Source organism: Panthera uncia, chromosome C2 (assembly GCF_023721935.1).
Source record: "Panthera uncia isolate 11264 chromosome C2, Puncia_PCG_1.0, whole genome shotgun sequence".
Taxonomy (NCBI): domain Eukaryota; kingdom Metazoa; phylum Chordata; class Mammalia; order Carnivora; family Felidae; genus Panthera; species Panthera uncia.
Genome location: NC_064810.1, coordinates 75728132 through 75739063, shown reverse-complemented (window position 1 = coordinate 75739063; position 10932 = coordinate 75728132). Strand labels below are relative to the sequence as shown.

Below are 10932 nucleotides of genomic sequence, written 5' to 3'. Positions count from 1 at the left end.
CCGGGGAGAAAAGGCGGGGTGGCATCGATGTCGCCTGTGAAGACAGGGTGCTTGCAGTGAACGCCTGTGTGCATCTCTGCGCACGGTGGGGGCGTATTCTGGCCGTGCGCCTGGCGGCGGGCCGAGCTGCGGGACCCACCCTCTCCTTCGCCGGCGCGCTGGAGCCAGCCCAGGCGGGGGCTAGGCGCAGACGGGGCCGGGCGCAGCCTGGAGTCCGCCCGCAGTCCGGCCCCAGCGCGGCTCCTCCTCGCCGCGGGCGGAGCTGCCGTCGGTGCCGCCCCGCGGCCGCTGCTCCGCGGAGCCCCGAGCGCCTCGGGCTGGCGAGCCAGGGCTGCGGGTGGAGCCGGAGCAGCGCGGCGCCCGCCAATCGCGCCGCGCAGGGGGAGGAGCCCCAAAGGGGGAAAAAGAAAGTGCGGCGGAAAGTAAGAGGCTCATTGGGGGAAGACTGGCCGGATCGGGGTCCCCGGGCTCCCCTTTGGCCAGACGCACCGAAAAGAAGCAGTGCTGGGCGACCCTGCACCCTTCCCCACCGGTTCGGTGTGCCCCGCGCTGCTTCCCAAAAAAGGTGAGTCTCTCGCTGCCTGCAGGGCTTGGAGGAATCACTTACCCACCTCTCAGGGTGGAAGGGCCCCCCTGGAAATCATCTCTTCCACCCTCTTATTTTCCAAAAGGACAAACTGAGGCACAGAGCGAGGCAGCGGCTGGGATAGGTCACACAGCTAGTTAGTGCCGTGACCAGGACTCGAACCCATCATTGCTTTGTGGAGCTTTAGATACCGCAGTTTGGGGACGGCTGCGCGTTGCTGCACCCCACTTCCAGCCCTTCAAGGGATCCACCCTGGCGTGCCCCCGCCCGGGTTTCTCCAGGGCGCTGCTGTGAGCGATGAGGATAGAAGAGGGCAGTGTGTCCCAGCGTGTGTCACGCCGCTCCCAGCCTGGAGCTGTGACAGCCTGGGGAAAGGCTGCTCGCAGCTTCGCTCGGTCTCCCCCTGACCTGCTTTCTCAGAAAGATGCCCCTGCCGAGGTTGTCTGGCAGGCGCCCGGGGAGGTGATGGCGAGGGGAGGGACGCCCGGGCGCGGATGACTTGGGTTGGTACCCGCAGCTGTCTCCCAGCGCCGGGAGGAGGCCGGTGGTCCTGTAGGGGATGGGATGCCCCTCGTTTAGGAGTAGCTGGCTTCACGGAGCCATGGCCCCTGGCACTTCTGAATGCTGGCATGGAACAAGGAAGCCGAGTTACAGAGAAAAAAATCACGAACATAAAAGCAAACTTCTGCCGTTTCCTTTAAGAGCCGTCCCCAGTCTGTCTTCCCTCCACCTCCGGTTGTGAAATTGAGAGCCGCCGCGCCTCTTGAAGCGCTTTCGCTGCTTGGCTTCACAGATCCTGGGGTAGCTACGGGCTCAAGCGGACGATTTACCTGGTTTTGAGTCCGGCTCTGCCCAGTGTTAGCTGTGTGAACTTGGTCGGGCAATTCAGGCAGTCCTTCTGGTACTGTGTGTGTGTGTGTGTGTGTGTGTGTGTGTGTGTGTGTGTGTTTCCTCCCCCTCCCCTCCCCTCCCCCCAGCCGCAACATGGAGATTATAAGGATCACAAGGAGCCCTTAGGGTCGTGGGGAGGACGAAATGGGATCATTCAGATAGTACGTTTAGCACAGTGCCTGGCATGGCACCTGGTTAGTTTGAGATTGATGGCTGCTATTGTAAATATTGTTACACAGTAACCCTGAAGACAGGGGATTTTCAGAAAGGTGATTTCATACCACCTTACAGGGACTTTTTTTTTTTTTTTTTTTTAAATCTGGGATGTTGTGGTGTTTACTTTTTTGGAGTTTGAACTGCTCCAAAAGTGTTTTCCCAGTGCTGTCTCCATGTAACTTTGATCATGGATGCTTGACTTGGAATACAAAATGAATGTTTCTCAGTGATGGCAAACCCCCTAGATGTTAGGCCAAGCCTCAGGTCTATGAAGCCCTGATCTGTGGCATCCTTTATTGGCAAAGAGCGTCTGGAATTTGACAAAAAGTAGGAAGACAAGAGAAGTTGGAAGTTCCATCTGTGTTACAGACTGTTCTAAGCCTTGTATTCCTGCTGTCTTCAGTCAGACAAGCAACTTTATGGTTTGTTTTTTCTTCTCTTTTCTTTTCTTTTTCATTTTCTTTTTCTTTCTTTTTTCTTTTCCTTTTTTTTTCTTTTTTTTCTTTTCTTTTTTTTTTTACTGTAGGAAAACAACAACACAATTCTCATGTGTTTCTTTTGGACTATATAGTGGTGGTGCAAAATTCAGTCCCTGTGGACACAAACTTGCCTTATTTAAACAGAAATACTACAAATGCCTACTCTTGTCTTCCTTAATTATTGGCATTTTAAAATGAAAAAAACCTCCTCATATATCCTCACCATGCTCATGAAAATTGATTTTATTCTGATTGACTTCATACAGTTATTTACTACTGTCTCCTGGCTATGCCGTAAGTGTCTGAATTGAGTTCTCAGCATTTGTAGTTAGCTACCTGCTTCCCAGTCCCTCTCGTTTGTGTGGGGTATTGATGAGTGCATAGGGGGGAGTGCGATACATCTTGAGGGCAAGGAAGAACTTGGTGGTGCCCCTGAAGATGCCTCCCACACCAAGCGTTTGCAGAGGATGGGATCACTTGCTTCTGTCAGTCTGTTCCGTGTGCATGCATTGTGATGAGCTGGCCAGTATGCATCTGAACGCGTGCCTGAGAAACCGGTGACCTGTGGGCAAAAGGAAAATGTTAAAAATAAGGTCAGAACAAGGGAATGGAAGGGAGATTGGAAGGTAACTTCTTTTGGTTCCGGTTCTTTAAAGAAAGAATACCCAGTTATACCTTTTCTCCTTATCCAGATTACCTGTGACAAAAATCATACACACATGCAGAGAGAACTTTAAAATTTCCAAGGCATAGTCCATATATATGATCTTCCTTGCTACTTGCTATAGCCCTGAGGGAAGGACGTGGCAGGCATATTAATAGTGGAAGGAGCTTAGGTTTTGTGGCCAAATTCGAATTTCAGTTCTAATACCTGTGTAGCTAGGTAATACTGAGCAATTTATTTCACCACTTAGAGCTTTCATTTTATCCAATTCTAAAATGGAACAGAAAATGCTCACCCCAAGGATTTGCGTGAGGGTAAAATTAAGTGGAATAATGTGAAGTAGATGTAGTGAGTAGGTGCTCATTAAACAATATCTCTTCTTAGCTGGTCTCAATTTTACTGAGAAAGAGACTGAATGAGACTCAGAGAGTTGGGAGGTTTCTAGAGTCACATGGTTCTTAAGTTTCAGCCCTGGACACACAGTTCACACCTCGTGACTTCTAGTTAAGGGCTTTTTCCGTCACACCCTGTCACATCTTCAATGAGCTCCTTAACAATTTACTTCAGTTAAGTTGGCCTTACTTGGCTGCTGATTGCAGGGTATCCTTTCTGTCCCAAAGAGGAAATTTCCTTGCTGAGGGAACAATTCGTCAACATGTTCTGTAGAGGTTAGGGGGGCCAGCTCTCAGGAGAGGAAGTTTGAAAGCCCCGATCTCTAAGGCAACCTGCCTACTCTCCTGTGTTTGATGTAATGTACTTTCCAGTCCTAGGAGGAAGAGTACTGTGAAGACATGTCACGTTTTTTTCTTCCTGTTCTCAATGGTTTCCTCCCTCTGTCATCCTTGTGCTAATTCACAGGGTAGTAAGAAGATTGAAAAACAAATGCCACGAGTGGCCATAGCGTTCTTCACTTCTTTCACCAATTCTGTGGGTCCAGGATGGAATAGGGAACAGCATGCACAGGCGGCATTTGCAGAAAAGACCACTCACTGCTGCTGGCGGGTGCTGATCACTGGTCTGGAGCCTCGGTCCTCCCTGTGGAAACTGATGGCTGCAGGCTTATGTAGGAAAATGAACAGATCTGTTTCTGGCCCAGGCAATGGGGCCATTTATCCGTTGAGACTCCCCACAGGCCATCAGGTTTCTCTGCTCTGCAGCAAGCAGACAGGCTTGCAAATGCAGTTCTGGGAGAAATGTTTTGCTCCTTGCTTTTGGCATTTGGAAGCATATGTTTGCTTTTGCCAAAAGGTGCCCAGTTAGCGTCATCTCACCTGGCACTGTTAGAAAAGCAGAATGTAGCTGGAGGAAATCAGAGGAGGAGGCAGAAGAAAAAAAATAAAATAAAGGTTATCTCCAGCATACACACAGTTTCATTTGTTGCTCAACTTTGTCAGGCTTCTGCTAGTGACACAGATGTAGGACCTGGTGAGTCATTGTCGCCTTGCCCGTGAAATATTAAAGAGAGCCACCTACTGTGCTCTTTGCCCATTTTGGAAATTGTTCTGTGGGAGAAATAAAAGCCCCAATGAACTGGCAAGTTACAGAACATTTGGCATCTGATATTTTGGAGGATTAATTTGGGTTAGCTACTCATTTGCTCAAAACTGAGCAAATTTGTTTTTTTTTTTTTCTTTTTTAAAAAGTGAGGATGTAATGACGGGGTCGTCACACGGATGGGGTTGTCGCACTGATGGGGATACCTCCTTGTAGCCTGACTTTATATTCTGCCTAGCTCAGGCAGTTGGAGCCGTGTGGAGTGGTGCAGCCTGACAGGTGCAGGGGGCAAGGTAGAGTGTTGACATGAACCTCCATCTCTTCAGTTGGGAAACAGGGACACTGATGCCTACCCAGAAGCTAGAGTCTCTCTCTCTCAGCACCTCAGTCACAGGAGGCATTTAATAAACACGGATTCATTCTTCTGCCATACATTCCTTCGATGTATTTGTCTGTTAAAATGTGAAAATCAAGGGGCACCTGGGTGGCTCAGTCAGTTAAGCGTCCGACTTCAGCTCAGGTCATGATCTTGCGGTTTGTGAGTTTGAGCCCTGCGTGGGGCTCTGCACTGACACCTTGGAGTTTGGAGCCTGCTTCGGATTCTGTGTCTCCCTCTCTCACTCTACCCCTCCCCTGCTCGTTTTTTCTCTCTATCTCTCTCAAAAATAAATGTTAAAAAAATTAAAAATCGGGCGCCTGGGTGGCTCAGTCAGTTAAGCGTCGGACTTCAGCTCAGGACATGATCTCATGGTTTGTGGGTTCGAGCCCCGCATTGGGCTCTGTGCTGACAGTGCAGAGCCTGGAGCCCATTTCTGATTCTGTTTCCTTCCCCACCCCCTGTGCCCCCCCCCCAACTCATGCTCTATTATGTCTCTCTCAAAAATAAATAAACATTAAAAAATTAAAAAAAATTTTAAACGTGAATATCAAAATTTAATAACTACTCTTTACTGAACTCCATCATAGATTGTACTGAGTGCCTTACAGACATCACCTCATTCAATTCTTGCAATGATCCTGGGTATTTTTGGAGGCAACTAAGGCTCAGAGAGGTTAAGTGGGTAAGAAAGACCTGAAATTGTGTGGCCTCTGGATGAGAACTGAGAGCCTGGGCTAGGACTGCTTACCCACCTGTCCCCATCCTGCCATTCTGATCCTGGTATTACCTTGGCTGTGACTGAGAAGTCTCTACCTCTGAGCCTCAAATGTGAGCGAGCTGTACAGGATGATCCCTAAGTTCCTTCTGCAATATGTTGTTATTTATTTATTTTTTTTAAAGTTTCCTTTAACTCTGAAATTCCGTCCCCGTATCTCTTTGTGAAAGTCTAGGCTAGAAGGGGAAAGGGAAATAAACAGAAAATACCCTATGTTTTATGCAGAGAGATCTATTTTCCGGTCAAACAGAGGAGGGCAAAGGAAATCAACATTCATTGGTGCATGCACTTCTGTCATTTCATTTAAGCATAAAAGTAACTCTTAGGTGTATATTATTGTCTGCCTTTTACGGATGGAAGAACTGAGGCTCAGAGACACTTACAGACTTGCTCAAGGTGATCCAATTACTAAGAATTAGAACTGGTGTGTGCCTGAGTGTAAAGCCGTTTGGTCTATGATACCGCCACATTTGCTAGACCCCAACCATAAAATCAGAAGACTTGTATAGCTAGATCTAGGAATGTCCCCTCCTTGTGTCCCCACACCATGCCACCTCAGCAGCCATCTCCTCTCCTCCTCTGTCCTTCCTACAATGCTGCTTGAATCCTTTCTTGCTCCTTCCTGGTCCATGGACCCCTTTAAATGCTTTACCATCTTCTTCCTATCTCTACTGTGATTTTAGTTATTTGTTTGTACTCTGAGCCAGTAATTTGTCCCTTTGTGTTCTTGTCCAACTCCCTGATTAGCACCTAAGCAGCTGAGACACGTAGCACAGTGCCTTGTATATAAAAGGAACAGAGTTAAGTGAATGATGGTTTCATACTGTGTCAAGTAAGCCCAGAATACGTTTCCTAGTTTTCTCATGCTTTATTATGTTTCTAAGTATCTCAAAGGCCATCTCTACAGACTAGCAAGGTAACTTTTAATTCCTTTAAGTTTATGGTCACAGAAAATTGGGAAAATGCTAAGGAATCACAGAGTCTAAGAAGTCTGGACATTGGGGCACTGGGGTTGCTCAGTCAGTTGAGCATCTGACTCTGGATTTCAGCTCAAGTCGTGATCCCTGGGCCATGGGATTGAGCCCCACCTTGGGCTCCACACTGAGTGTGGAACCTTCTTGGGATTCTCTCTCTCTCTCTCTCTCTCTCTCTCTCTGTCTGTCTCTCTCTGTCTCTCTCCCTCTCCCTCCGTTCCTCTCCCTCTCCTTCCTCTGCCCTTCTTCCTCACTCATGCTTTCTTCCTCCCTCTCTAAAATTAAAGAAAGGAAGAAAGAGAGGAAGAAAGAAAGAAAGAAAAAAGAAAGAAAGAAGGTTGGACATCACTGGCTCAATGATGGAAAAGGACATTTTTTATTCTAATGATAAAGGGTGTTTTGCTGCAAACAGAGGGAAGGGAAGGAAGTGCTCGCTTGCATATATTGACAGCAAGGCCAGTGTCAACTGTCATGAATTAATTAACCAAAAGAAAGTAGGAAGTTTCCAGGGAAGCGGGCAGCTGCAGTGAACTCTGATCTCAAGATTTCTAAAAGCAATGAAGAATATGCATCCGTCCAGCTATTATTTGATATAATTTGGATAAAGACTGGTGACTTTTTATTTCTAGTTTATATCCAGGAGATGCCTGTGGTTTCTACCTGTCTGGCACATACGTCCTCATGATTACACTGGTTTCCTCCTTTTCCAATCAATGCTAAAGACAACAGAAAAGAGAACGAGTCATTTTATAAACACTGCTATCTGAAAGTGTTCTTTTCATAGATAACACAGTTCTTTAAGCCAGCTATGGTTAGATGCTATGGTAACCTAAAATTTTGGCCGTGTAACATTTGTGAGCTCTAGAACCAGACCAGCTTCCCTGCGTTTGGTTATTTGGTCTGTCTCTGCTTTATTTTCATCATCTGTAAGAAGGGATACTAAAACCCCTTTCATCAGGCTTTTGATAGGTGTCAGTCATATGTCATAACACTTGTTAAGAGCCTGGTGCATGGGGATTTTAACATCTAATATGATTAACATCTGCAATGATATTCAACTGCATGCCCAAATTGATATTGGAGTAGGAAGTATAATACTTAGGTCCAAACAATAATAGTTTTTGTTTATATAGAGCTGTAAAAGCCCTCAGAATGATTGTTATCGTATACACACCCACCCACACACACACACACACACACACACACACACCCACACACACATATATATTTTTTTACAATAATTTGAGGTAATTAAAGCAACAACATTTTTCATCCTGAGTCTGAGAGGCTAAATATTTGCTGAAGCCACATAGCTAGTGACTAGTGGCGCTGGGACTTGGACCCCAGCTTTCTAACTCCAAGTTATATGTATTTTTTTCCCTTTAATGATTCAGTCCAACAGTCCAACCCACTACTGGTTAATTGCTTTTCCTTCTCAGTGTCCTTTTTCCCACTTCTAAAATGAGAAATTTGGACAAGATGCTCTCTGAGGTACGGTGTTCTATGAGTCTGTGCCTGTAGAGTAATGACTTAGAAGATACCATGAAAAGCTAAGAGAAGAACAACCTTCTTCTTGCCACAGAGGCACCCACACGCCATGGCATGTGGAGCACCCTAAATCCCAGACACCCAGCAGCCTCCTTGTCCTCAGTGAGACTCACAACTGAGTGTTGCCCTGGGAGTCAGATCCATAAAGACACCTTCCATGTCCTTCAGGATGGGATTCTGACACATTCCCATGACCTACACACTGTTTTCCCCTCAGGATGCAGGTTTGGGGGTGGGAAGAGAAAAAAGATGGCTGGGTTATGCACATTGACATTTACTGTTTGGGAAATGAAAAGAGAGCCTTTTTTATATAACGCAAGCTCTGTATCACCATTAATCACCATAATCTTCTACAAAGAAATAAAGAGATAAAGTATTTGGCTTTCATTTGAATTTTAGCATTATGAGTGCATATTTTCTGCTTTATTCTTTTGAGCTAATTTAGTGCCCATGGAAGAAGCTTGGCTCTCATTGAATAAATATAGGAGTTTTTTCAACTTACAGAAATGGTGGATGCTGGAGAGTGGAAATACACACTAAATAGCACTTTTCTGGAAGCTTGGACTTCGGTTTCCAATTACAGAATGAAACAATGGCAGGGGTTGGGGAGTGAATGATTAGAATGGGTAGTGAAAAGTTGGCTGGTTTTAGAGTCGTTGAACCCCAGATATTGCTTGCTCAGCCTGTGTAGACTTGGTTTCCTCATCTGTGAAATGGAAATTAGCATACTCTGGCTATCTCCTAGATAGATACACATCAATATCTATATCTGTACCTGTCTTTATATACTTATATATATTACAGAGGTTAAAGCAAGATAAAATGTATCAAGTCCCTAGACTGGCACCCATAGGTCCCACAGTAAATACTCATCCCTCTCCCCATTCAGCGCTGCTATTTGCCCCAAACCCTCACCCATGTGATGAAATTCACATGAAACTCTGATGGAGAGGGTGGGTATGTTGAGTAGATGCTTCTGCTGGTCTAAGGAAATTTTTCCCAATTTGACAGACAAAGGGGATGGTAAGTATAGGAAGTGAATGTGATATTTAGCTTAAAATATCTGGAAAGTTTTCCTGTGGAGGAGGAATTTGGTGAAAATTGTGATACCTGGGCCATCTACATCTGAATCATACAGATAGCTTGTTAAAGAAGCAGGTATCGAGGGCCTTTGCACTGAAGTCTGAGAATCACTGGATCAGAATTTTCTATACTGAGAGGCAATATATCGTAGGGGTTTGGAGAGTTACATAGGTTCATATTCTGGCTCCATTTGTGTAATCCTGGGCAAATTACTTAACTTCTCCGTGTGAAATGAGATTAACATGGCACATAACTCATTGGGTTGCTGTGATGACTAAATCAATTAGTACAAATGAAGTTCCCCAGGCAGTAGCTAGCACAAGTAAGCACACATTATTTCACTCGGCATGTGAGCCAGTCTTAAAACTGCCTTGTAAGACCCTGTATGGTTTGCATTCTGTTTCCTCTCTGACCCAGTCTCTCAGATAACCACGTAGCTAACTCCCCCATCTCCTTGAAGCTTTTGCTCAAATATCTGCTCCAAGAAGCCTATTTGATTGCTTTACATAAAATCACCCCTCATCCTGCTTCCCATCTCCACCCATGCCATTGCTCATCTGATTTACCCACTCTGCCCGCTTTTCCTTTTTCCATAGCAGTTGTCACTTTTCTCAGCTCCCACATGTGATTTATTTAGTTAATTTAGTCTGTCTATTGTTTATTGTTTAGTTCACCCCCACTAGAATGTAACATCCTCAAGGCAAGAGACCCCGCTGTCTGCTGTATGCCATGAACAGTGCCCGGCGAATAGCAACAACTTAATCCTGAGTAAATGATGAATAAATACATGCACAGATAGGTGTTAGTATAATTATTTGTCCTCAAGGGGTAGAAAGAAAGAAATGGAACTGAACAAGAAAACAAATCATGTATGTAATATTGAAATAAAAAACTTGTGTTGTACACACACACACACACACACATATATGTTTATGCACATTCATGCACACGTACACATACTAACATATATGTTTATGCACGTGTGCATAGGTACACACATGTATGTTTATGCACGTGCATGCATTCACACACACGCTTATGCACATGTGCGCACACACGTACACATATATGTTTATGTACACATGCGCACACACGTGTTTATGCACACGCACACATATGAACACATGTGTTTATGCACGTGCACACATGCACACACATACACATATGTGTTTATGCACATGCATGCATACGCACACGCACACATATATGTTTATGCACATATATACATTTATGCACATGTACGCATACGTAAACATACACACACACAGTCAAAAATTGCTTAGGGAAGCAGAGATGTTGAGGTAATTCCTTGTTAGGAGGGAGAGAGACAGAAGAACAATATAAGTGAACAGATAACAGACAAGCAGACAGAAGAAATACAAATGATTTCAGAGCAAGAAACAAGGAACTGAGATGAAACAATGACAGCAGCACTAAAGGGATGTGGAGGAGGGACAGTTTTAAATAGGGTTGTAAGGGATGACACCTCTGAGAAGGCAACATTTGAGCTAAGGAAAATGCCTGAGAAGGAGCCAGGCTGTCTGAAATCATGGCTGAGAGGGCAGCGGCCAGGTGAGAGGGGAAGAGGGGCTGGAAATAAGGTCGCAATATAAGCTGGGGCTACATCACACTTTCAGGCGGTGGGCGGGAGTTGGGATTTTATGCAAAATGCAGAAGAAAAGTCACCAAAAGGATTGAAGTAGGATAGTGACCAGGTTTGACATATTTGGAGCCCCAGAGAGTGAAGGAAAATGGAAGAATTTATTTGTTAGATGAGGAGTTAAACTCTTCTGATCCCCTATGAACAGAAGAGAGAGACCGTTCAGTTTCATTGATGTGTCAT

General features: G+C 45.3%; 1 protein-coding gene across 2 annotated transcripts in view; it reads left to right on the top strand.

Annotated features, from left to right (window-relative positions):
* The first annotated feature begins 371 nt into the window (after positions 1 to 371).
* IL1RAP (interleukin 1 receptor accessory protein) overlaps positions 372 to 10932 on the top strand; it is a 130831-nt gene continuing 120270 nt past the window's right edge. The window contains exon 1 of one of the 2 annotated variants that reach the window (XM_049628412.1): positions 372 to 565. The gene's annotated coding sequence lies outside the window, so the exon portion shown is untranslated. The remainder of the gene's footprint in view (positions 566 to 10932) is intronic. The other variant, XM_049628411.1, reaches the window with a different exon arrangement.